Source organism: Triturus cristatus, chromosome 6 (genome assembly GCF_964204655.1).
Source record: "Triturus cristatus chromosome 6, aTriCri1.1, whole genome shotgun sequence".
Classification (NCBI taxonomy): Eukaryota; Metazoa; Chordata; class Amphibia; order Caudata; family Salamandridae; genus Triturus; species Triturus cristatus.
This window is the reverse complement of record NC_140589.1, coordinates 1,910,803,485-1,910,830,016: the sequence shown is the minus strand read 5'-3', so window position 1 is coordinate 1,910,830,016 and position 26,532 is coordinate 1,910,803,485. Positions and strand designations below refer to the sequence as shown.

Here is a 26,532-nt window from a genome sequence, read left to right as displayed (position 1 = left end):
GCTCTATGACCTATAATGGAAAAAATAAGTTTGACACCAAACACTTCGAAATGTCAGAAATAGGAGTCAGACATGTATCTGGAGGCTGGAAATGAGCCCTAGCCACTCTTGTTATATCACCTGAGATATATTACGGGGTCCTGGTGGCTACAGGGACCTGATAACAGTCATGAGGGTTGATACTGAAAATTAGCAAAAATTGTCAAAAAATGTTTTTTTGACAAAATCTGCTAATTTTCCAAATAGCTCAGAATGGATATCACAGTCACTTTGTGAGTACCCAGGACCTAAATATACTTGTTAGAAAGCTCAGATCTGATGTTTTCATGTGATCTATGTACCTTTGGTATTATCTGAAGTTTTTTCCCAGCTTCCAGCCAAGGGAAAAACCTGATTTTGAGCACCTTGGGCTGGGTGGAAGAAGTGACTTTGCCCCCTTAAACCCAAAAACTTCAAACAGTCATCCCTAGAGGCCAGACATGGGTCTTAGACACTCCTGATATGTCATCTGAGGTATACTATGGGGTCCTTGGGTCTAGAACTAGAAATGTGATGTGACTCTGAGCTCTATGGCCTATAATGGAAAAAATAAGTTTGACACAAAACAACTCGAAATGTCAGAAATAGGAGTCAGACATATACCTTGAGGCTGGAAATGAGCCCTAGCCACTCTTGCTATATCACTTGAGATATATTATGGGGTCATGGTGGCCACAGAGACCCACAAACAGTCATGAGGGTTGATACTGAAAATTAGCAAAGCTCGCTAATAGTGAGCACTTCTAGCGAGTTTTGCTAATTTATCAAATAGCTCTGACTGGATATCAGAGATACCGTTTGAGTGCACAAGACATAAATACACTTGTTGGAAAGGTCCGATCTGATACTTTCATTTGATCTATCTACCTTTGGTATTATCTGAAGTTTTTTTTTCAGCTTCTAGCCAAGGGAAAAACCTGATATCGTACCCGATTTTGAGCACCTTGGGCTGGGTGGAAGAAGTGACTTTGCCCCCTGAAACACAAAACTTCAAAAAGTCATCCCTGGAAGCCAGAAATGGGTCTTAGACACTTCTGGTATGTCATCTGAGGTATACTATGGGGTCCTTGAGTCCAGAACTAGAAATATGATGTGACTCTGAGCTCTATGGCCTATAATGGAAAAAATGAGTTTGACACCAAACACCTTGAAATGTCACAAATAGGATTCAGACATGTACCTGGAGGCTGGAAATGAGCCCTAGCCACTCTGTTTATATCACTTGAGATATATAATGGGGTCTTGGTGGCTACAGGGACCCGAAAACCGTCATGAGGGTTGATACTGAAAATTAGCAAAAATTGTCAAAAAATATTTTTTGGACAAAATTTGTTAATTTTCCAAATAGCTCAGAATGGATATCACAGTCACTTTGTGAGTACCCAGGACCTAAATATACTTGTTAGAAAGCTGAGATCTGATGTTTTCATGTGATCTATGTACCTTTGGTATTATCTGAAGTTTTTTTCCAGCTTCCAGCCAAGGGAAAAACCTGATTTTGAGCACCTTGGGCTGGGTGGAAGAAGTGACTTTGCCCCCTTAAACCCAAAAACTTCAAACAGTCATCCCTAGAGGCCAGACATGGGTCTTAGACACTCATGATATGTCATCTGAGGTATACTATCCTTGGGTCTAGAACTAGAAATGTGATGTGACTCTGAGCTCTATGGGCTATAATGGAAAAAATGAGTTTGACACCAAACACCTCAAAATGTCAGAAATAGGAGTCAGACATGTACCTGGAGGCTGGAAATGAGCCCTAGCCACTCTTGCTATATCACCTGAGATTTATTATGGGGTCCTGGTGGCCACAGGGACCTGCAAACAGTCATTAGGGTTGGTACTGAAAATTAGCATAACTCGCTAATAGTGAGCACTTCTAGCGAGGTTTGCTAATTTGTCAAATAGCTCAGGCTGGATATCAGAGACACTGTTTAAGTGCACAAGATATAAATACACTTCTTAGAAAGGTCAGGTCTGATCCTTTCATGTGATCTATCTACCTTTGGTATTATCTGAAGTTTTTTTTTCAGCTTCCAGCCAAGGGAAAAACCTGATATCGTACCCAATTTTGAGCACCTTGGGCTGGGTGGAAGAAGTGACTTTGCCCCCTTAAACCCAAAAACACTAGTATTCATACATTTTGAAAAAAAATTTCCTGTGACTCTGAATGGGAATCCACCAGGTAAAAAAGACCGAAGTGCACTGGTTGGTGCTCACGAGAGGCTTGCATATGATAAGTGGAGACTGAAACAGCAACTTCTAAGAAAGGAGGAAACAATGAGTAAGTAAACATTTAGATATGCTGAAATATATTGAAAAGTAAGAATTTTAGAAACTGATATCAATTTATTTTGTTTCTTTAAATCACAGAACAGTTCCCGCAAAGGCAACCAAGAGAAAAATGTGTACTAAAGATTTTAATAAAATGCAATGCAATGATGTACCAGAAGTTGCAAAGCTAATCCAGAATTGGAAACCGATGACAGAAAGCACATCTCCAACTGGTAATAAACAAATTAACTCATGTCTGAGTCACCAACGGTGGAGTGGAGCCTCTGTTGTTGACGAAGAAGGAAGAAGGAAGGCCGTTGAATTACGCATATTTCAAAAAGGAGAGGTGGTCTGTGATTTTCATGGGGAGCTAATATCTGCAACAGAAGGAATAAAGATGAATGAGCTGCCAAAGAAAAAAATGAACAGCTTATTTTTTTTATTTTTTGTAAATTCTTTTTATTAAACATATTCAGCATATTCAACATAGGTACAGTTCCAACAGTTCAATGACAGGGCACACAGCGATACCAAGGTATATAAACATAGGAGGATGATAATTGGAAGTTATGTTGAGGGGGGACTGTCACATTCGGGGTCATCTGGTGGGGTACATATATAGCCACGATATGCGTTCCAGGGAGTCCAGATCCTAGACCACTTTCGGGGACACCCCCTAGCTGCGTAAACTATCTTTTCCCACAACATACATCAGTCGAGGTCTGTCTCCCAATCTACGACCCTTGGGGCATGTGCTGCCCCCCAGAGTTGGGCAATGTTTCTTTTGGCAATCATGCAGCCCAGAATGACCCATTGTATAGCATGTGAGTTTAGGTCAGTAGGTTCCCCGATATTAAGGAGGCATCTGGGGGCCTTAGGCCTTACAGTAAGCTCCAGTGCCTGGCTCATAATGTTATGAATATCTCGCCAGTAAGCCTGTATTGGATCGCAGTGCCATATTCTGTGAATGAACGTGCCTAGCTGGGTGCAGCCCCTTTTGCAATACCCATACGCTGGACCACCCATGTGTATCAATTGGGGCCTCGTGATGTAGACTCTATGTAATATTTTTAGTTGTACAAGATGGAGGCACGCTTGGATGGCAACAGTTTTAGGGGAGGAGACTGCGGTCTGCCAATTTTCATCGTCCAACTCGATCCCGTCCTTCACCCATTTCTCTCGCAGAGGCAACAGTGGGTCATCCATATTATTAATGAGTTTCCTATATGTTAGGGAGATGGCTCTCTCGGGCAGATAGCCATCTAGCAGTCTGTCCTCTAGTGGTGAGTAGTCAGGTGGGGAGGTGTCACGGGGTAGTGCAGTTTGCAGTGCGTGGCGTACTTGCAAGTAGCGAAAACGCTCTGATTCCGCCATGGTATATTGGAGTTGGAGGGAGTCGAAAGACTTAACACTATTTTTGTCCCACAAGTCTCTGATGTGTGAAAAGCCAATTAGGTCCCATTTATCAAAACCCTGCAAGTTGCCCAAGTCCCCGAGTCTCTGGGAGTCCCACAGGGGCGTGGACAAAGTCAGTTTGTTGGTCCAACCCAGCGAGGCAGTCACCGTGTGCCAGATATGGATGGAATGCTTGGTGGGGCCAGTGAGGGGGTATCTATTGGGCTTAGAATAAAGGGCCCTGGAAAAGGAACCGTTAGGAAGGAGCAGTCTGTCCATACTAAACCCGGGGTTGTCAGGCCGCCCATAGTTGCTGTGGTTTATTGCCGTTAAGTGTGAGGCCCAGTAGTATTTCCTAATGTCAGGCAATCCAATTCCCCCGTCGAACCAGTTGAGGGTGAGTTTTTTCAGAGCAATACGAGGTCTCCCATTCCAGAGAAAGTCTTGTTGAAGTCCCTCTATTTGTTTAAAGTAAGAATTTGGTACTGGATCTGCCGAATTCTGGAGGACATAGAGAAAGCGGGGTAGGGACATCATTTTGAAAACGGCCGCTTTGCCTAATAAGGAGAGGGGGAGTGATTTCCAATTTGCGATATCTTGCTTTAATCGTTGTATCGGGGGAGCGAGATTTCGGGTGAAACGGAGCGTTTTGTCTAGCGAAATAAAAATTCCCAGATATTTAAAGCCGTCTGAGACTATTGGTATGGGACAATTTCGAGGTATTGGGGGGGCCTTTCCACTCAGGACATAGAGGAGAGATTTCTGCCAGTTGATGCCAAACCCGGAGTATCTACCAAAAATTGAAAGGATATTAAATACCGCAATAAGGGATCTTTTGGGGGATGCGAGGTATAGCAGTATATCGTCCGCGTACAGGGATATCCGGTCTTCCCAGTCGGTCGACCACCGCAACCCACGGATCATTACATCCCTGCGGATCCAGGCCGCGAGGGGAGCATATTTTTTTTTACCGATTATTGGAAGGAACGGTATTGCATGGATGCCACAAACAGTCCATGCTCATCTCACCCCTTACTGGAAACTCCTGGAAAGCTAGTGCGGACATCAAAAAAGAAATTTTACTTCAAACCAGTTCTTGAGACTTTTGAAGTAGATGGAAAGCTAAGATATGCTATTTTATTTGTTGCGTAGCAAACTATTCAGATCAGTTGTGATCTTACTTATGACTATGTTCTATCAACTAAAGCCCACAGAGCCCAGGTGTCACCCTGGATTGATTAAGTACAATTCACAGAAGACTTAGGGGCTCATTACGATAGCGGGAGGATCACCACCGTCGGGCCGGCAGAGATTGGGTTTGGGGAATCGTTGTGGGCCCCCCTTGGGGGGGTGTCGCTTGACTGGGGGATACACATGGTACCCCCGCATTTCCCTGCACCAAGTGGCAGGCACCGCGTGGTGCCTGCCATGTGGTGCAGTGAAATGCGGTGCAAGCACCTTTTACATTGCAGACGGCGCTGCAACCAGCAGCACTGACCACAATGTTAAAGGCCAAGGATGCGCCAGCCAGTATGGTGGACGCATCCTAATTGCAGTGGTGGGACCGCCGCATGTTCGGCGGCCGGTCCCAATCACTGCTACAGTGGCGGGCGGACCAAGTCCACCCGTCATCGTAATGAGCCCCTTAGTTTTTAGAGTTTTAAGGATGGTTTAATACATCAAAAATATTGTGGATGTTCTGTTCTCTGTACTTTAACACGTTGCGTGCGTCGGACGGCTGGGAGCCGTCCAACGTCATGGTGGGCTTGTGCCTCAGACAACTCCCGGCTATCCTAGCAGCCACCCATTAGTGACTAATACTGTACTGCCTGGTCTGTATGGTTTTATAAAGTTGTTGTTCAGTTTCACGTTTGGCAATAGAATGATGTCTTTAGTTACTGCTGTTGTCTTTGCAGTTATAGTTTTGTATCTAGTTGCAATTGGTTTGTGTTTTCTTTCTTATTAGAATTTTTTTTAATGACGGTGTGTGTGGACTGGTGCTTGGCTGGTGGTGTGCGTGGTCTGGCGCTTGGCTGGTGGTGTGCGTGGGCTGGCGCTTGGCTGTTGGTGTGCGTGGACTGGCGCTTGGCTGGTGGTGTGCGTGGGCTGGCTGTTGGCTGGCAGTGTGTGTGGACTGGCACTTGGCTGGCAGTGTGCATGGTCTGGCACTTGACTGGCAGTGTCCATGGGCTGGCTGTTGGCTGGCAGTGTGTGTGGACTGGCACTTGGCTGGCAGTGTGCATGGTCTGGCACTTGACTGGCAGTGTCCATGGGCTGGCATTTGGCTGGCAGTGTGTGAGTAGTGACTTGCTGCTGGTCATTACACACTCTGCTAGTCAAACGCCACTGCAGACAATATGTCAACCACCAGCCGATGTGATTGCTGTGTCAGTCATGTGGGCTTATGAAAGTGAAGGGCCCTTGAATGGCGCTGTCTGTTGATATGAATGTTGTAATGTGCTGGGCCTGTGGCTGGCGGTGTGAATGGTCTTGTGTGTCATGTATGAAAGGTGTGTGCATATATTGTGTCATAATTCATGATCCATACTAGATAGAGCTTAATTTGCAACTGCAACACATTCTACAGCATAGCCTACCACAGTGTGCCAAATTAAATGCATGTGGCCCACACACAAGGTACACAAAATGGAAGTTGAATCCATACAAGGTGATTTTCAATTTCTGGCCATCTGGTCACCCCATTGAAATGAATAGGATACAATACAAAGTAGAATGTGCCCTATAATTCTTGAAGCGTATAAGGTAAAGACTTAATTTGAATTGCAGATTGTAGCTAAGGTATGTACACTTTATTTTACCAATTCTGATGTTTGTGGCTTATAGGAAAAAGGTGCAAATTAGGTGTGACCTCGAGGTATGTTTTTCTTTTTCGGCTTCAGTTAGGTTGAAAAACACTTTATGTTTTTGCCTATAATTCTACAACCATACTATCTGGAACCATAATACAAAAGGGAGCACAATGCTGACATCAGTCCACTGTTCTGTGTCCGTTTGTATGCATGTGGCATGTTTAGAAGCAGTACAAATCATTCACTAATTTCATTCATATTTTCAGAATGTTGCCTCCAGTTTTGGGAAAATGTGTCACATACATTGTGTCATAATTCATGACCCATACAAGATATAGCTTAATTTGCAACTGCAACACATTCTACAGCATAGCCTACTACAGTGTGCCAAATTAAATGCATGTGGCCCACACACAAGGTACACAAAATAGAAGTTGAATCCATACGAGGCAATTTTCAATTTACAGCCATCTGGTCACCCCTGTGAAAAGAATAGGATACAATACATAGTAGAATGTACCCTATAATTCTTGAAGCGTATAAGGTAAATACTTAATTTGAATTGCAGATTGTAGCTAAGGTATGTACACTTTATGTTACCAATTCTGATGTTTGTGGCTTATAGGAAAAAGGTACTGTTGGACTTGGCCCTTTTCCCAGAAATGTTTCGCTTTTCTGGGAAACCACATGTGTAAATGCAAAGATTGAATGTGTGCAGACCGAGTTTCCCCATTTTAAAAATGTAATTTAAAATGGATGCCAAAGCTGTGTGGTTGCGCCGTTTGACTGAGCTAGGTTGACAGTCTAGTGGTTATTTCCCAGCAGCCCCAGCTTTTGGAGGGAAGCCTGGCACCCAGGGTGCTCTACCCATCCCCCTAGGCCAGTTAGAGCCAGTTTCCCCAGAGGCTTCTAGAAGCTTCTGGCACTGTCTGGAAGGAGGGGTGAGGGGCGCATAAAGGGCGGAGCTGGGTTGCCATGTGCTCAGTCAGAGGGTGGACCAGGGAGAGAGGGGACCTGCTGCCAGGGGTTACCGCCACATAGGCCTGTGTGCTGGGCCCTGAGCCTACCTACCCCCCCTACTGTCCACAGGGCAAGGGAAAGATATAGTGGTGGCAACGCAAACCTGGGGAAGCCTTCGCAGGAGTTTTAGGCGGTAGGGTTAGTCAGGGACCTATGCCTCTGGAAGTGACAGGGCTTAGGTGCTGCCTTTCAAGTGAGTGAGGGATCCTGAACTACCCACTGATCTGGCCCGGCGAGAGGAGAATCCAGAGACGACAGGCAGAGACGAATTAGTCCGCCTTCAGCCACCAACGCAACTTCCCCCCCTCCAGAAACCCTCAACCAAGGGGCAGGAACCAGAGAGCGCTATTCACAAGCTGCCCCTGGAAGGAGAGCGCTATACACAAGCTGCCCCTGGAAGGAGAGCGCTATTCACAAGCTGCCCCTGGAAGGAGAGCGCTATTCACAAGCTGCCCCTGGAAGGAGAGCGCTATATCCAAGCTGCCCCTGGAAGGAGAGCGCTAGATTCGGTGAGCACTACATCTGAATTGACTGTGTTCTGCTGGGGGGCGCTGTCTGGCCACTCTCCTGTGCTGTCGCCATATGGATGATAAATCGACGCCAGCGGGAGCCCACCCCGCGTGATACCGGCCTTCGGCGCGAGTGCCAACTGCCTCGGCGCTTATTCACAACATCGGGAGCCTACCCCGTGTGTGTGCAGCCACGCGGTGTTTGTATTTATACCAGCGGGAGCCCAACCCGTGGTCATGATGCCAATTCCACGGGAGCCTACCCCGTATTGACGCTCCCCTTAGAAACTGGAGCCTACCCCGTATTGCCCCCGCAAGAAGAAACTGACCAGAACTCACCGCCGCTGGCCGGGACCCCGCCGGTAGCGTGGCCGGGCGGAGAGAGCACTGCTGGGTCCCAAGATCACCACCGCCGCCCGGGCCCACGGGAAGGAGAAGCGCCCTGGTGGAGGAGGTCGCCGCAGCTCCGAGGTCCAGGGAGGGCCGCCGCGGCTTTCACGAGGGCGGTGCTAGGCCCTGGGAGTGTCAGCGGAGCGTTGCCAGGCGACCGGGGTGCCGGCCGCGTCATCGGCCGCACCTCGCCGGAAGCTGCGTCCTCATTGGTTCCCGCGACCGAAGCCCGGAGCTAGTCCCAATCGTTACGGGAGGGGCTCTGCTGCCAGTGGGAGCCCCTCGATCAGCTACCCCGCCTACTGAATCGGCGGGAAGGAGACGCCGAGGGAGAAGAGCGGCTCCCTGCAGATCCCCAGTGACCGCCTCGAGGACTGCCGGTGAGTTGGGCCCCGTGAGGAGTCGAGGGGTGGAGAGGGCAATGGGGCACATTGCCGGTGCCCGCCCCCGGTATCCAGAGTGCCGCATTGGTTCCCTGCACAGCTGCCCCACCTGACAGCGGGCAGCTGCAACGAAGGGGCCTGCCTGACTGGGGAGCCCCGGAGAGGGGGACCTCGCTCCAGACGGAGGCACATGGACTCAACTGCCCCACCGGACAGTGGGCAGTTGCCACCCTTGGGCATTTGGAAGAGGGTACTAAGGGTCCCCTGTAGTTGGCTATGTGCAGCTCTAGGTTAACATGCATATTTGAAGCGCGATTGAGTTTCTATGTGCAGCTCTAGGTTAACATGCATATTTGAGGCGCTATTGAATTTCTATGTGCAGCTCTGGGTTAACATGCCTAGTTAACGCGCTATTGAATTCCTCTGGGCGGTGCCATGTTGAAGGCTATGATTTGAAGCGCGATTGCCTTGCTATGTACAGCGCCATGTTGATTTGCCATGCTCTGAGCGTTAATGCCTTGCTTTGTGCAGCGCTAGGGTAAATGTACTGTTTTAACGCGCTATTACTTGCTATGTGCAGCGCTATGTTAAAGGTCCTGATTTGAAGCGCCAGTCAATTGTCATGTGCAGCGCTATGCTCACATGCCCTGGATTGTAAGCGCTATTTACTTGCCATGTGCAGCGCTGTGTTGAGATGCCAGGCTTTGATGTGTTGATGCACTGCCTACCTTAATTTCTGCCTCAGGCTCAGGAGTCACTCATATTGGTGATGCATAGAGGAATGCCATGCTATTTTTATTACAGGTGTTCCGGATTATTGCTTAATGTTATGCCATGATGATTCCCTTGCAGGTTTGAGGCTGATGGACTTATTTTCATTGTTTTCTAAGTCGCCATGATTCCGGCAGGGGCCCGATTGGCCCTGCCCTGTACATAATTCCCCCCTGTAAATTTGAACCGAGCGCCGGTTGGCGCAGTGTAGAGATTACCTGACACCTTGTGGTTTTGACAATACAAAAGTTCTTTTTTTTTTAACCTAAACCGGTGTAGTGTCTCTTTTTGTAGTGTGCCTTGTGTGTCGCCTGTGTGTACTGCGTGGATGCTTTGCACATTTCCTCCGGAGTTTGGCCCGCCCGCTGTGCACCACGCTACCCATTTCCAACATTGGTGTTCAGCGGTGGGATAGGACTTGTGTTTGCGCAGTATCGCAGCGACAACGGCTTGCACTGCAAATTGAGCGTTTAAAGTAATCTCAGGTTTTGGGGAATTATTGTTTTTCCTGATTGTGATTTCCTCCTAGAAGTGTGTTTTTAAATTGTTTCCCCTTGTTGCACACTGTGGGTGGTGTGTCCCGGGTGTACCTCGCCAGGATGGGGTTAACCTACAACGAGGATGATCTTATGGAATACACGGAGCAGGAAGTAGTGGATTTCTGCAGGGAGAGAGGGATACCCCCAGTAGGCAACACACGCAGGAAGCTCTTTCTCTATGAGGCCCTCAAGAGGGGGGAACCCTTAGAGATTGGTGGGGACCTGTCAGATTACCCCTCCGCATATTTAAAGGGTGGATTTAGTGGAGACCCGGAGGAGGACCTCCAGTGTAGGGAGGACTCCGAGAGTAAGGGGGCCCAGTCCATAACCCCAGAGGGTGGTGACACTGACGAGGAGGAAGAAGATGATCGGGGGGAGACGCCAGTAGCAAGGGAGGACACCAGAGTTAGGGAGTCCCGCGCTGGGTCCAGTCCCGGGGGCACTGCCCCGTCTCTTTCCCTGTCCCCAGAAGAGTGGGTAGATAGGAGGGAAGAAAGGGAGCATCAGCTGGCGCTGGAAAGGCTCAAGGTGGAGCTAGCGCGGCTGAGGGTGGAGGAGAAGAGGCTAGAGACGGAGAAGGTCCTAGCGCAGGAGAGGATGGCGGAGGCAGAGAGGGCCTTTGCCAGGGAGAGACCAGCTCGGGAGGGTAGGTTGTCCCCTGAGAGTGGTTTTTGTGGTCTGGATTCACCAGTAAGGGTGGGTTCCAGTGGTGGCAGCGAGAGTGGATCCAATGTAGGGTGTCCCACTCCCAGAGCCCAGGAGACGGTGCCTGATTCCCAGGAAGAGGGGGACAGGTTAGAGTTCAGGGGCAGGGGAAAACTGTCCCACCAGTCCTGGGGGGAGTTTGCGGAGGTGTGTGGGACGGCATTGGAGGATTGGGTGGTGAGTAGTGCAGTGAATGAGTGGGAAGGGCTGTGCCAGGTAGTCATCCGGGAGCACATGCTCAGGAATTGTTCCCCAAGGTTGCGTCACCACCTAGTACAGTGTGGGTTCTCCGACCCCAGGGAGCTTGCACAGGAGGCAAACCTCTGGGTGAGGGCCAGGGTGTCTGAGGAGGCATTGGGGAGTGACCCTGAAGGGGATGGGGCAGGGATCTTCCAACCCAGCGAGGTGGGAGAGGTGGCGAATAGCCCAGCTAGGTCCCCGGGAAGAGAGAGGGTTGTAGGGCCTCACGACCTATCCATAGGAAGGAGTGAGACGGGGATGTGTCCCGAGGTGCCCCAACCGCAGTGTCAGAGCCTGGAGAGTTCTGTAAGGGAGCCCCAGGTTGGGAGCCTAGGCTGTCCTGATGTGCCGCCCAGTGAGGGGGAGCCCCTAGTGTCAGGAGGACCCAGGGCATCTGTAATCAGAGCTCCTGAGGTTCTGGGGTTGGCCCAGTTGCAGGGTTTAGATCCTGGGCTGGGATGCCAGGGATGGGTACTGCCTGACCTGGCGGGTGGGACATCTGTTAGCAGTGTTCCCCCCAGAATTGACTTCCAGGGGTACTTCTGCAGGTGGGAGGGTGCAGAACTCTGGAAGGGGGTGCAGAGGGAGGAAGGTCTCACCTCGGTCACCGGCTCAGCCACAGGGCTTAGATCCTGGGTTGGGAGGCCAGGGATGGGTACTGCCTGACCTGGCGGGTGGGACATCTGTTAGCAGTGCCCCCCCAGAATTGTCTTCCAGGGGTGTTACTCCCATTGGGAGGGTGCGGAACTCTGGGAGGGGGTGCAGGTGGAGGAAGGACTTGCCCCTGGAACGGGTGCAGCCTAAGGGTGTAGACCCTAGGCTGGGGAACCAGTTGAAGGGTCAAGGCCCTGGACTGTGGAGAGAGTGGTGGTCTGAGGGTGCCTCGCATGGGAGTAGGGTGAGGAACCCCAGAAGGAGAGGTAGGGGGAGGTGAGCCTCGCCCCTGATGGCTGGTCAGCCTGAGGGTGCGGACCCCAGGTGGGTGGACCAGTGGCAGTTTGGAACTGCAAGGAGGAGGAGGAGAGTGGTCAACGAGTACTACGGGCCTGGGGTTACTGCCCCCCACTCTGTGCGACCGCAAGGGCCAGAGACATCTGGATGGCCCAGGGGCCAGTCCTGGCCACAACCAGCTAGGGAACCCCCGGGTGGTGGCTTAGTCGGTCGAGGAAGGGTTGAGAGAGGGAACCATCGGGTTCCAGAGTGGAGGAGAACCTGCGGGTGCTCCTGCAGTTGCGGACCTGCGTCCACCTTTTCTCGCCCTAAGCAGGGAAGCCCATCAAGGCATTGATCAGTCTACCCTGGCTTTTGGCTGGAAGGGGGTTGTGTTGGACTTGGCCCTTTTCCCAGAAATCTTTTGCTTTTCTGGGAAACCACATGTGTAAATGCAAAGATCGAATGTGTGCAGACTGAGTTTCCCCATTTTAAAAATGTAATTTAAAATGGATGCCAAAGCTGTGTGGTTGCGCCGTTTGACTGAGCTAGGTTGACAGTCTAGTGGTTATTTCCCAGCAGCACCAGCTTTTGGAGGGAAGCCTGGCACCCAGGGTGCTCTACCCCTCCCCCTAGGCCAGTTAGAGCCAGTTTCCCCAGACGCTTCTAGAAGCTTCTGGCACTGTCTGGAAGGTGGGGTGAGGGGTGCATAAAGGGCGGAGCTGTGTTGCCATGTGCTCAGTCAGAGGGTGGACCAGGGAGAGAGGGGACCTGCTGCCAGGGGATACCGCCACATAGGCCTGTGTGCTGGGCCCTGAGCCTACCTACCCCCCCTACTGTCCACAGGGCAAGGGAAAGATATAGTGGTGGCAACGCAAACCTGGAGAAGCCTTCGCAGGAGTTTTAGGCGGTAGGTTTAGTTAGGGACCTATGCCTCTGGAAGTGACAGGGCTTAGGTGCTGCCTTTCAAGTGAGTGAGGGATCCTGAACTACCCACTGATCTGGCCCGGCGAGAGGAGAATCCAGGGATGACAGGCAGAGACGAATTAGTCCGCCTTCAGCCACCAACGCAACTTCCCCCCCTCCAGAAACCCTCAACCAAGGGGCAGGAACCAGAGAGCGCTATTCACAAGCTGCCCCTGGAAGGAGAGCGCTATACACAAGCTGCCCCTGGAAGGAGAGCGCTATTCACAAGCTGCCCCTGGAAGGAGAGCGCTATTCACAAGCTGCCCCTGGAAGGAGAGCGCTATTCACAAGCTGCCCCTGGAAGGAGAACGCTATATCCAAGCTGCCCCTGGAAGGAGAGCGCTAGATTCGGTGAGCGCTACATCTGAATTGACTGTGTTCTGCTGGGGGGGCGATGTCTGGCCACTCCCCTGTGCTGCCGCCATATGGATGGTAAATCGACGCCAGCGGGAGCCCACCCCGCGTGATACCGGCCGTCGGCGCGAGTGCCAACTGCCTCGGCGCTTATTCACAACATCGGGAGCCTACCCAGTGTGTATGCCGCCACGCGGTGTTTGTATTTATACCAGCGGGAGCCCACCCCGTGGTCATGATGCCAATTCCACGGGAGCCTACCCCGTATTGACGCTCCACTTAGAAACGGGAGCCTACCCCGTATTGCCCCCGCAAGAAGAAACTGACCAGAACTCTCCACCGCTGGCCGGGACCCCGCCGGTAGCGTGGCCGGGCGGAGAGAGCACTGCTGGGTCCCAAGATCACCACCGCCGCCCGGGCCCACGGGAAGGAGAAGCGCCCTGGTGGAGGAGGTCGCCGCAGCTCTGAGGTCCAGGGAGGGCCGCCGCGGCTTTTACGAGGGCGGTGCTAGGCCCTGGGAGTGTCGGCGGAGCGTTGCCAGGTGACCGGGGTGCCGGCCGCGTCATCGGCCGCACCTCGCCGGAAGCTGCGTCCTTATTGGTTCCCGCGACCGAAGCCCGGAGCTAGTCCCGATCGTTACGGGAGGGGCTCTGCTGCCAGTGGGAGCCCCTCGATCAGCTACCCCGCCTACCGAATCGGCGGGAAGGAGACGCCGAGGGAGAAGAGCGGCTCCCTGCAGATCCCCAGTGACCGCCTCGAGGACTGCCGGTGAGTTGGGCCCCGTGAGGAGTCGAGGGGTGGAGAGGGCAACAGGGCACATTGCCGGTGCCCGCCCCCGGTATCCAGAGTGCCGCATTGGTTCCCTGCACAGCTGCCCCACCTGACAGCGGGCAGCTGCAACGAAGGGGCCTGCCTGACTGGGGAGCCCCGGAGAGGGGGACCTCTCTCCAGACGGAGGCACCTGGACTCAATTGCCCCACCGGACAGTGGGCAGTTGCCACCCTTGGGCATTTGGAAGAGGGTACAAAGGGTCCCCTGTAGTTGTCTATGTGCAGCTCTAGGTTAACATGCATATTTGAGGTGCTATTGAGTTTCTATGTGCAGCTCTGGGTTAACATGCCTAGTTAACGCGCTATTGAAGTCCTCTGGGCGGCGCCATGTTGAAGGCTATGATTTGAAGCGCGATTGCCTTGCTATGTGCAGCGCCATGTTGATTTTCCATGCTCTGAGCGCTAATGCCTTGCTTTGTGCAGCGCTAGGGTAAATGTACTGTTTTAACGCGCTATTACTTGCTATGTGCAGCGCTATGTTAAAGGTCCTGATTTGAAGCGCCAGTCAATTGTCATGTGCAGCGCTATGTTCACATGCCCTGGATTGTAAGCGCTATTTACTTGCCATGTGCAGCGCTGTGTTGAGATGCCAGGGTTTGATGTGTTGATGCACTGCCTACCTTAATTTCTGCCTCAGGCTCAGGAGTCACTCATATTGGTGATGCATAGAGGAATGCCATTCTATTTTTATTACAGGTGTTCCGGATTATTGCTTAATGTTATGCCATGATGATTCCCTTGCAGGTTTGAGGCTGATGGACTTATTTTCATTGTTTTCTAAGTCGCCATGATTCCGGCAGGGGCCCGATTGGTCCTGCCCTGTACATAATTCCCCCCTGTAAATTTGAACCGAGCGCCGGTTGGCGCAGTGTAGAGATTACCTGACACCTTGTGGTTTTGACAATACAAAAGTTCTTTTTTTTTTAACCTAAACCGGTGTAGTGTCTCTTTTTGTAGTGTGCCTTGTGTGTCGCCTGTGTGTACTGCGTGGATGCTCTGCACATTTCCTCCGGAGTTTGGCCCGCCCGCTCTTCACCACGCTACCCGTTTCCAACATTGGTGTTCAGCGGTGGGATAGGACTTGTGTTTGCGCAGTACCGCAGCGACAACGGCTTGCACTGCAAATTGAGCGTTTAAAGTAATCTCAGGTTTTGGGGAATTATTGTTTTTCCTGATTGTTATTTCCTCCTAGAAGTGTGTTTTTAAATTGTGTCCCCTTGTTGCACTGTGGGTGGTGTGTCCCGGGTGTACCTCGCCAGGATGGGGTTAACCTACAACGAGGATGATCTTATGGAATACACGGAGCAGGAAGTAGTGGATTTCTGCAGGGAGAGAGGGATACCCTCAGTAGGCAACACACGCAGGAAGCTCTTTCTCTATGAGGCCCTCAAGAGGGGGGAACCCTTAGAGATTGGTGGGGACCTGTCAGATTACCCCTTCGCATATTTAAAGGGTGGATTTAGTGGAGACCCGGAGGAGGAACTCTAGTGTAGGGAGGACTCCGAGAGTAAGGGGGCCCAGTCCATAACCCTGGAGGGTGGTGACACTGACGAGGAGGAAGAAGATGATCGGGGGGGACGCCAGTAGCAAGGGAGAACACCAGAGTTAGGGAGTCCTGCGCTGGGTCCAGTCCCGGGGGCACTGCCCCGTCCCTTTCCCTGTCCCCAGAAGAGTGGGTAGATAGGAGGGAAGAAAGGGAGCATCACCTGGCGCTGGAAAGGCTGAAGGTGGAGCTAGCGCTGCTGAGGGTGGAGGAGAAGAGGCTAGAAACGGAGAAGGTCCTAGCGCAGGAGAGGATGGCGGAGGCAGAGAGGGCCTTTGCCAGGGAGAGACCAGCTCGGGAGGGTAGGTTGTCCCCTGAGAGTGGTTTTTGTGGTCTGGATTCACCAGTAAGGGTGGGTTCCAGTGGTGGCAGCGAGAGTGGATCCAATGTAGGGTGTCCCACTCCCAGAGCCCAGGAGACGGTGCCTGATTCCCAGGAAGAGGGGGACAGGTTAGAGTTCAGGGCAGGGGAAAACTGTCCCACCAGTCCTGGGGGAGTTTGCGGAGGTGTGTGGGACGGCATTGGAGGATTGGGTGGTGAGTAGTGCAGTGAATGAGTGGGAAGGGCTGTGCCAGGTAGTCATCCGGGAGCACATGCTCAGGAATTGTTCCCCAAGGTTGCGTCACCACCTAGTACAGTGTGGGTTCTCCGACCCCAGGGAGCTTGCACAGGAGGCAGACCTCTGGGTGAGGGCCAGGGTGTCTGAGGAGGCATTGGGGAGTGACTCTGAAGGGGGTGGGGCAGGGATCTTCCAACCCAGCGAGGTGGGAGAGGTGGCGAATAGCCCAGCTAGGTCCCCGGGAAGAGAGAGGGTTGTAGGGCCTCACGACCTAGCCATAGGAAGGAGTGAGACGGGGAGGTGTCCCGAGGTGCCCCAACCGCAGTCTCAGGGCCTGGAGAGTTCCGTAAGTGAGCCCCAGGTTGGGAGCCTAGGCTGCCCTGATGTGCCGCCCAGTGAGGGGGAGCCCCTAGTGTCAGGAGGACCCGGGGCATCTGTAATCAGAGCTCCTGAGGTTCTGGGGTTGGCCCAGTTGCAGGGTTTAGATCCTGGGCTGGGATGCCAGGGATGGGTACTGCCTGACCTGGCGGGTGGGACATCTGTTAGCAGTGTCCCCCCAGAATTGACTTCCAGGGGTACTTCTCCAGGTGGGAGGGTGCGGAACTCTGGAAGGGGGTGCAGAGGGAGGAAGGTCTCACCTCGGTCACCGGCTCAGCCACAGGGCTTAGATCCTGGGTTGAGAGGCCAGGGATGGGTACTGCCTGACCTGGCGGGTGGGACATCTGTTAGCAGTGCCCCCCCAGAATTGTCTTCCAGGGGTGCTACTCCCATTGGGTGGGTGCGGAACTCTGGGAGGGGGTGCAGGTGGAGGGGGGACTCGCCCCTGGAACGGGTGCAGCCTAAGGGTGTAGACCCTAGGCTGGGGAACCAGTTGAAGGGTCAAGGCCCTGGACTGGGGAGAGAGTGGTGGTCTGAGGGTGCCTCGCATGGGAGTAGGGTGAGGAACCCCAGAAGGAGAGGTAGGGGGAGGAGAGCCTCGCCCCTGATGGCTGGTCAGCCTGAGGGTGCGGACCCCAGGTGGGTGGACCAGTGGCAGTTTGGAACTGCAAGGAGGAGGAGGAGAGTGGTCAACGGGTACTACGGGCCTGGGGTTACTGCCCCCCACTCTGTGCGACCGCAAGGGCCAGAGACATCTGGATGGCCCAGGGGCCAGTCCCGGCCACAACCAGCTAGGGAACCCCCGGGTGGTGGCTTAGTCGGTCAAGGAAGGGTTGAGAGAGGGAACCATCGGGTTCCAGAGTGGAGGAGAACCTGCGGGTGCTCCTGCAGTTGCGGGCCTGCGTCCACCTTTTCTCGCCCTAAGCAGGGAAGCCCATCAAGGCATTGATCGGTCTACCCTGGCTTTTGGCTGAAAGGGGGTTGTGTTGGACTTGGCCCCTTTCCCAGAAATTTTTCGCTTTTCTGGGAAACCACATGTGTAAATGCAAAGATTGAATGTGTGCAGACTGAGTTTCCCCATTTTAAAAATGTAATTTAAAATGGATGCCAAAGCTGTGTGGTTGCGCCATTTGACTGAGCTAGGTTGACAGTCTAGTGGTTATTTCCCAGCAGCCCCAGCTTTTGGAGGGAAGCCTGGCACCCAGGGTGCTCTACCCCTCCCCCTAGGCCAGTTAGAGCCAGTTTCCCAAGACGCTTATAGAAGCTTATGGCACTGTCTGGAAGGTGGGGTGAGGGGCGCATAAAGGGCGGAGCTGGGTTGCCATGTGCTCAGTCAGAGGGTGGACCAGGGAGAGAGGGGACCTGCTGCCTGGGGTTGCCGCCACATAGGCCTGTCTGCTGGGCCCTGAGCCTACCTACCCCCCCTACTGTCCACAGGGCAAGGGAAAGATATAGTGGTGGCAACGCAAACCTGGAGAAGCCTTCGCAGGAGTTTTAGGCAGTAGGGTTAGTCAGGGACCTATGCCTCTGGAAGTGACAGGGCTTAGGTGCTGCCTTTCAAGTGAGTGAGGGATCCTGAACTACCCACTGATCTGGCCCGGCGAGAGGAGAATCCAGGGATGACAGGCAGAGACGAATTAGTCCGCCTTCAGCCACCAACGCAACTTCCCCCCCTCCAGAAACCCTCAACCAAGGGGCAGGAACCGGAGAGCGCTATTCACAAGCTGCCCCTGGAAGGAGAGCCCTATACACAAGCTGCCCCTGGAAGGAGAGCGCTATTCACAAGCTGCCCCTGGAAGGAGAACGCTATTCACAAGCTGCCTCTGGAAGGAGAGCACTATTCACAAGCTGCCCCTGGAAGGAGAGCGCTATATCCAAGCTGCCCCTGGAAGGAGAGCGCTAGATTCGGTGAGCGCTACATCTGAATTGACTGTGGTCTGTTGGGGGGGGGGCGCTGTCTGGCCACTCCCCTGTGCTGTCGCCATATGGATGGTAAATCGACGCCAGCGGGAGCCCACCCCGCGTGATACTGGCCGTCGGCGCGAGTGCCAACTGCCTCGGCGCTTATTCACAACATCGGGAGCCTACCCCGTGGGTGAACAACCTTTACAACGCAACTTTTACACCGCACTACCATTACAACGAAACTATTACAACGCGAAATCTGTTACAACGCATGCCATTAACAACGCATGCCATTACAACGAAATGCACTAGATGGCGTGCTAACATTAGAAATAGTGTAGTTTTACTATCCAAACACCTTCCCTACTGCAATGTGGACTGGAGTTAGAATAGTAAATTATACATTTCTAATGTCAGCACTCCATCTAGTGTACGTCGTTGTAAAAGCATGCGTTGTAAAGGCTGGCGTTGTAACAGATCTTGCGGTGTAAAAAATGCGTTGTAACGGCATGCGGTGTAAAAGCATGCGTTGTAACGTCATACATCCTACCCCGTGTGTTCCACCACGCGGTGTTTGTATTTATACCAGCGGGAGCCCACCTCGTGGTCATGATGCCAATTCCACGGGAGCCTACCCCGTATTGACGCTGTCCTTAGAAACGGGAGCCTACCCCGTATTGCCCCCGCAAGAAGAAACTGACCAGAACTCACCGCCGCTGGCCGGGACCCCGCCGGTAGCGTGGCTGGGCGGAGAGAGCACTGCTGGGTCCCAAGATCACCACCGCCGCCCGGGCCCACGGGAAGGAGAAGCGCCCTGGTGGAGGAGGTCGCCGCAGCTCCGAGGTCCAGGGAGGGCCGCCGCGGCTTTCACGAGGGCGGTGCTAGGCCCTGGGAGTGTCGGCGGAGCGTTGCCAGGCGACCGGGGTGCCGGCCGCGTCATCGGCCGCACCTCGCCATAAGCTGCGTCCTCATTGGTTCCCACGACCGAAGCCCGTAGCTAGTCCCGATCGTTACGGGAGGGGCTCCCCTGCCAGTGGGAGCCCCTCGATCAGCTACCCCGCCTACTGAATCGGCGGGAAGGAGACGCTGAGGGAGAAGAGCGGCTCCCTGCAGATCCCCAGTGACCGCCTCGAGGACTGCCGGTGAGTTGGGCCCCGTGAGGAGTCGAGGGGTGGAGAGGGCAACAGGGCACATTGCCGGTGCCTGCCCCCGGTATCCAGAGTGCCGCATTGGTTCCCTGCACAGCTGCCCCACCTGACAGCGGGCAGCTGCAACGAAGGGGCCTGCCTGACTGGGGAGCCCCGGAGAGGGGGACCTCGCTCCAGACGGAGGCACCTGGACTCAACTGCCCCACCGGACAGTGGGCAGTTGCCACCCTTGGGCATTTGGAAGAGGGTACTAAGGGTCCCCTGTAGTTGGCTATGTGCAGCTCTAGGTTAACATGCATATTTGAGGCGCTATTGAGTTTCTATGTGCAGCTCTGGGTTAACATGCCTAGTTAACGCGCTATTGAATTCCTCTGGACGGCGCCATGTTGAAGGCTATGATTTGAAGCGCGATTGCCTTGCTATGTGTAGCGCCATGTTGATTTGCCATGCTCTGAGCGCTAATGCCTTGCTTTGTGCAGCGCTAGGGTAAATGTACTGTATTAACGCGCTATTACTTGCTATGTGCAGCGCTATGTTAAAGGTCCTGATTTGAAGCGCCAGTCAATTGTCATGTGCAGCGCTATGTTCACATGCCCTGGATTGTAAGCGCTATTTACTTGCCATGTGGAGCGCTGTGTTGAGATGCCAGGCTTTGATGTGTTGATGCACTGCCTACCTTAATATCTGCCTCAGGCTCAGGAGTCACTCATATTGGTGATGCATAGAGGAATGCCATTCTATTTTTATTACAGGTGTTCCGGATTATTGCTTAATGTTATGCCATGATGATTCCCTTGCAGGTTTGAGGCTGATGGACTGATTTTCATTGTTTTCTAAGTCGCCATGATTCCGGCAGGGGCCCGATTGGCCCTGCCCTGTACATAATTCCCCCCTGTAAATTTGAACCGAGCGCCGGTTGGCGCAGTGTAGAGATTACCTGACACCTTGTGGTTTTGACAATACAAAAGTTCTTTTTTTTACCTAAACCGGTGTAGTGTCTCTTTTTGTAGTGTGCCTTGTGTGTCGCCTGTGTGTACTGCGTGGATGCTTTGCACATTTCCTCCGGAGTTTGGCCCGCCCGCTCTGCACCACGCTACCCGTTTCCAACAGGTACAAATTAAGTGTACCCTCGAGGTATGTTTTCTTTTTCGGCTTTAGGTAGGTTGAAGAACTCTTTATGTTTTTTGCCTATAATTCTACAACCCTACTATCTGGAATCATAATTTCAAAAGGAGCATAATGCTGACATCAGTCCACTGTTCAGTGTTCTTTTGCATGCATGTGTCTTGTTTAGAAGCAGTACAAATCATTCACGTATTCCATTCATATTTTTAGAATGTTGCCTCCAGTTTTGGGAAAATGTTTCACATACTTTGTGTCATACTTCATGATCCATACAAGATATAGCTTAATTTGCAACTGCAACACCACATTCTATAGCATAGCCTTCTACAGTGTGCCAATTTATATGCAGGTGGTCTACACAGAAAGTACACAAAATGGAAGTTGAATCCATACGAGGCGATTTTCAATTTCCGGCCATCTGGTCACCCCATTGAAATGGATAGGATATAATACACAGCAGAATGTGCCCTATAATTCTTGAAGTGTATAAGGTAAAGACCTAATTTCAATTGTAGATTGTAGCTGAGATATGTACGCATTGTGGTCCCAATTCTTATGCATGTGGCCCACACAGAAAGTACATAAAATGGAAGTTGAATCCATACAAGGCGATTTTCGATTTACGGCCATCTGGTCACCCAATTCCCAAAGAATATTGTTAATAATTCAGTGTGTTTTTATGCTATTTAGCTAATAATGCATGGAAATGTTTCTTAACATGTGCATAATGAGATACTAAAGAGAATATAATGAAAATGTATTGGTAAACCGTATTTTGGTAGACGTTAAAAATCCCTATTGAAATACACATGCATCACCAATGCTGCTTTTGCTTATGCCTAAAACGAAAATGTGTTATAAAAAAGTGAAAATAACACATAGAGATGTTTTTTCTTTTGTTTATGAAGCCTAATGTGAAGGCAAGTCAAACCTATGTGTTACTTTGAAAAAATCTCATTCCTAAAATTTACAGCTTTACAATGGCTTTTTATATAGCTAAAAAACAATTGCGAAAGTTGCTTATAAAAAAGTGAGTGTAAATGCTATTTTTTTTTTTTTTTCCAGCTTGAGGTTCAGTTTAATATGAGTCTTAAATTGATGTATCACTTGCCCTAGTAAACAATCCCCATAGTCGATTTTTTTCCATTTTTCCCCAAGCTCAATAATAAGAGCATGCATCACCAATGATGCAAAAGGTCAAGTCTGAATATTCAAACAGCAATAAAAAAGTGAGGGAAACAGATATTTGAAAAATTCCTTTTATTTATGTGGCCTTATCGGGCGATTAAAAAAAAAATCAGCGAACATTTTTTTTTCCCTAAAAAAAGTGAGAAATAGGGAGTTTTAGTGTAAAAAAATTGACCGTACAATATTTTTTCACCAAATAAAGTTTTTTTGACTCAGAATACACTTAGGCTTCAGGTCAATGTGTTTTGGTTTGGGGGAGGGGCCCAGGGGAAAAAACACCTTTGGGGAGTATGCATCACTGGTGATGCTCGCTAGAAAATATGGTACCCCAATATTTTTTTCTGAAAAAAGGGGGGTGCATATGAAAGAGGGCGTGAAAATACAATCCCTAGCGCATGGTGAGCACTTTGTTTCACTCTCTGCTGGGCGCTGTGTTTCCTCCTGGCAGCGCTGGGCTGCGATCTTCTTGGAGGGAATCCCCAGCGTAGGGATTCCCCCGCATCGTGCCATTTTGCGGGTGCCCACCCCGCTTCTTTCACTTTAATTCTTTGCAGGACGCCACCCTGCGTCTTTGCGTTCCATTTCCATTGATTTGAGGGAGCCCACCCCGCATGGCCGCCTATTTTTGTATTTTAATCGTGGGAGCCCACCCCGCTTATTGAGCATCATCGCGGGTGCCCACCCCGCTTTAAATCGTTAATCAGGAGGGAGCCTACCCCTCATTGTCCGGTTCCGCCTTTATTTTTAAACGGGAGCCCACCCCGCGTCTCACCGCCGCAGCCGGAGGCCGAGAAGGAAGTCAGGCAGCGCAATGCCTGAGCGGGGCGGAACTTCCGCCTCACTAAAGGAAGTCCCGCCAGCCCCGAAAACATGAGGAAGAGAAGCGGTGTCGAGTGGGGCTCTCATATGCCGATGAGAGCCCCACCGGATGTGCAGAGAAGTCCCGGGTCCCAGGAGGGGGCCCGTGTGAAGAGGAGACCGTGAGGAAGTGCCAGTGTCCGCCCCAGTCCCAGAGGATAGAGCCGGCGAGTTTAGACGGCGGGGGGGGGGCGGAGACCAGATAGAGGCACACGGAGGAGCCCAGGGATTGGGGCTCTCCATACCCGAAGAGTGCTGTGACTTATGGGGGCAAAGTTAATTACGTCCTTGTGTTTTCCAACCTATTTCCTTAGCGGCCCCTGCCTAAAAGGGGGTCACTCCAACGAAGGGAGCACATTGTTGTTTAGAGGGCCGGAGGGGCCCGTGAGCATTTTCTGTGCCTCAGCATGGTGTTGGTTTTCACAGCGGCGCCGCAGTTGCGGGCTGCTGCCATGATATGGGGGCATTAATTATTTTCCGAGCCCCGTGTGGCTCCAACGCTTGGGCATGATTATTTCAGGAGCCAGTGTGCTCCAGCGGGACATGTGTATGTTTAGAGCCCGTGCGTGGCTCCAACGTTGGGCGCATTTGTTTAAAGGGCCACTGAGAGCCCAGGCCACCTTTTCCCTACTTCCAGCTGCCCAGCAAGTAGTGGGCAGCTGCACCGTTTAGGTCTTGTTTTCTTTTAGGGCACCTGGTTAGGTTAGGAGTGAGATGCACTCCTTTACCCCTGACATTCACAGCTGCGCAGAACTTAGTGCCAGCTGCAACGTTTAGGTCTGCGCAAAAGTGCGCACCCTTGACTTTCGCTGCATAGGCAGCGCGCCCTGACTGTTGCGACACAGGGCATTTGAGCCCCTGTTTGAGATGGCCGGTTGGCCAGGGGGGGGGATGTTGGGATTGTAGGGCGCCAGGCCCTAATGTGATTTTGGTGCTAAGAAATGTAATTCCTGTAGTATGATTTACGCACCCTGTGTTGATACCTCTAAATGCGTTCTATGATTATGAGGTTGTTTTCCATACCATGGTTTATGCTAGTGAGAATTAGTCCCTAAGGTAATTATAATTAGGAGGTAGGGTCTAATGCGTTAGACTTGTGAGAGATTGCATAATGTGTTTATGCCCCTGTGATGTATACAGGATAGGTTGTATACCTGATTCTATTGTGATAATGCTGAGGTCATTAATGTGCCAGTAGTTATTGGTTGTGCTCTACAGTTATAATTTGTGTTACAGTTAGTATATGTTCTACATTTACAATTGGTGATTTGTGCTAATTCTGACAGTGGTCCATGTGGCCCTGTCTTGTGTAAATAGTCCCCTGTAAAATTCTGCCCAGTGCCAGTTGGCACAGTGTAAATTATGTGGTTATCATCTAATGTGTTTATTATAATACAAAGGCTATTCTTTATATATAACCTTGTGTGGAGTTTCTTTTGTGGTGGGCCTAGGGTGTTGTTGCTGTGTGTGCGCGCAAACGCTTTACACATTGCCTCCGGGATAAGCCTGACTGCTCGTGCCAAGCAACCAAGGGGGTGAGCAGGGGTTATATTTGGATCTTTGGCGTGTAACTCCCCAGCCCTGACTAGAGTGGTGGTTTCTGCCTGGCTTTGGCGCAAGCCCTAGCCAACCAGAAATCCCATATCTAACACACAACCATGTGGTACTACAACAAACAAGCTGGTGTAGGGTTGTTGATCCTGGACATGGCTGGAACAGCAGGACATTACCCTGGTGGTTCAACACCTGGTAGGCTATCGGAACGCCAGGGCAGACAAACTCAGCCGCTTATACCTAGCGGATCGCGAATGGCGTCTCCACCTGTAGGTGGCATAAGATCTCTTTCAGCAATGACGAAAGCCTTGGTTAGATCGGTTTGCCTTTATGGAGAACGTGCAATGTCAGCAGTTTTGCACACTAGAGTTTGCACGGTGGCCTCCTGTACACCTTTCTGCCTATACCACTCCTGCCCAGAGTTCTCAAGAAGTTCAGTTATGACCGGGCCCACGTCATCCTTGTACCTCCAAACTGAGCACAGAGTTTGATATCCTGAACTACTGAGCATGGCCATTAATCCTCCGATCAGGCTGCCCCTTCAGGAAGGATCTTCTGTTGCAGCAGCAGGGGACGGTTCTTCACCCGAACCTTTCCACTCTCCCCCTTCTTGCATGTAGATTGAGCGACGACAGTTGACAGCTTTTGACCTTCATTTCGAAGTCTGCAATGCCATCTTGGCAGCTAGGTGTCCCTCCATCATACGCCTGCCTCTTGAGAAAAATTGTGGAATGGTGTACAGAAAAACACAGTGAACCCCCAAAGGAAGTCTTACTCTTAATTCTTTCCTTGCCCTGTCTGCTCTTTCTGCGACTTCCTGACCAACCCAAATTGTTTAAGTGCCGAATTGTACATTGGTTTCTAAAGGGTCTTGTCCATCTCTTCCCTTCTTCTCCACATTTATTATCCCTTAGTGAGACCATACCCTGGTCTTAAGTTTTTTTAATGTGTGCTCTTACACCCACATAAGACAAAACTGCTACAGGTGTTGTCCATCCCCCAGTTTGTTACCAGACAACAGCATTAAACCACCCATCTCCATCTGAACAATCATGCAATAACTGATTGAGATCTGTCACCTTCCGCCGGCCAAGGGAGTACTTTAATTTAGTTCAACTCTGCAGGTCCGGACCAGCTACATAATGTGACCACTCCAAGACATCTCACACTGACAATCAGATATAGGATGATATTAACAAAGATTATTCCAGCAGATCTCTCACCATTTCTCCCTCCTACTGAAGCCTGCTCTGGACCGTAAACTTTAAACACAATAGTTCACAATGTACAATTATAAAGAGACATGCAGAGCTGCTCAACTCTACCAACTTAATGAAAACCATAAACTATGCACCTTTCTCTCACATTTCTTCATCCATCACACTTCTAAGTGCTGCGTTGTATAAAATGATTAGCACACCTCAGTGGTCATCATGCATGACATGGAAACTCTACGCACATAAAATCAAAACAAACACAAAACACTTCAGAGAACACACCCTACCTGGTATAGTGTGCTACCCTTGTAGGAAAGCACTTCAGTGCCCCACTTATGGATAATAAGCGATATATAAATGTTGCAATACAACATTCAACTCACAAAGCGTAAAACTACTGCAGAACAGCTCACTTATGTTAATGGTCACAGGTGCCCCAGCTCATGCGTACCACTGCTCACAAGTACAATAAGAACCGTACTGCAGCTCTTACAGCGGATAACAAAATATTGGCCAATCCTGAAAAATGTTTTCTAATGGGACAAGGATTCCAAGGGACTTCATTTCCCAATTGCATGGTGCTGTATTCTGTTTTTTTTTTTTTAAAAACGGGATGCATTCTGCGGGTTCATACTTGGTGACTGTGTCACCTGGTAATTTCTCTGGTTATGTTATGCTGAATTGTACAGCGCACTATCACCGGGAGGATATCCTGGCGCTGAGCAGGTGTGAGTGTAGCTTAATCTAAGGCTAGTGGGACTACTCAAAAGGCCAGGTTGTAACGCCCTGAACGTCTCAGGATCGTTTAACAGACACGATAATGAGGACGCAACCACTTGTGAAGGGTTAGTTATTTTAATGAAGGCAAAAACAATACAACGAATAAACAAAAGTTATAGTCA

The 26,532-nt window shown here is 51.0% G+C and overlaps 1 protein-coding gene across 1 annotated transcript in view; it reads right to left on the bottom strand.

Annotated features, from left to right (window-relative positions):
* Window positions 1-2,372: 2,372 nt before the first annotated feature.
* Window positions 2,373-26,532, bottom strand: part of LOC146822427 (uncharacterized) — a 128,128-nt gene continuing 103,968 nt past the window's right edge. The window contains exon 3 of the transcript XR_014963301.1: window positions 2,373-2,690. The gene's annotated coding sequence lies outside the window, so the exon portion shown is untranslated. The remainder of the gene's footprint in view (window positions 2,691-26,532) is intronic.